This window comes from Tupaia chinensis, unplaced genomic scaffold (genome assembly GCF_000334495.1).
Source record: "Tupaia chinensis unplaced genomic scaffold, TupChi_1.0 Scaffold000335_1, whole genome shotgun sequence".
In the NCBI taxonomy this organism is placed as follows: Eukaryota; Metazoa; Chordata; class Mammalia; order Scandentia; family Tupaiidae; genus Tupaia; species Tupaia belangeri.
Window position 1 is genome coordinate 650,753 of NW_006159829.1, and position 702 is coordinate 651,454.

A 702-nucleotide genomic window follows, 5' to 3' on the forward strand; every position below is an offset into this window, starting at 1 on the left:
CCTCCATTCTCCTCTCAGGCTCTTGGGCATGCACGCACACGCACCTGGCGTGAGTTTAAGCCACCGGGTCCGCGACTCGAACCACGGTCGACTACGTGGGAATCCATCGACACAGCCATTACACTAACTGCTGGTCCAGAGGCTCAGTTCTCTGGGAGCTTCGTGGGGCGCGAAGGCGGGAAAGGCAGCAGAGAACTCGGCCAAGCCCTGACCGTCAGGATTTGGACCTTCCCAGGTGTGGGTGTGATAGGTGACCCGAATTCCTGGGGCTACTCCGGTGGGGGTGGTCGAGGAAGCTGCCAGGAGAGCGGCTGGCCGGCTGGCCCGGAACAGAACCCGAGGAGGTGGAGAGGGGAGGGGCCAGAGGCTGGGAGGGTGCGCTGGGTGGGGGGCTGCCATCAGGACGCTGCGCTGGGTGGGGGTCTGCCATCAGGAACCTGCGCGGAGCAGAGCGAGAGACTGGCTGGTACCTCCCTCCCTCTCTGCGTCTTTGTGCGTCTCGCTTCCTTTCGCAGTAAACGTTTTTCGAGAAATTGGAAGGGGCTCTCAGCCAAGCGGAGGGGGAAGGGATCCTGCCCGCGATTGGGTAGGGGGAGGTGGGGTGCGGGAGGGGCGCGGGCGCAGAGGCAAGGGGCAGCCGTGGAGGGAGCGGGAACAGGACAGGGCGCGCGCGCTGGCGTGCCGGCGAGGGCGCGCAGGAGG

At 66.0% G+C, this 702-nt stretch overlaps 1 long non-coding RNA gene across 1 annotated transcript in view; it reads left to right on the forward strand.

The window, feature by feature from the left end:
* Positions 1-498: 498 nt before the first annotated feature.
* The window catches only part of LOC102502964 (uncharacterized), an 855-nt gene continuing 651 nt past the window's right edge, over positions 499-702 (forward strand). Inside the window, exon 1 of the long non-coding RNA XR_335081.1 lies at positions 499-586. This is a non-coding gene — a long non-coding RNA (uncharacterized LOC102502964). The remainder of the gene's footprint in view (positions 587-702) is intronic.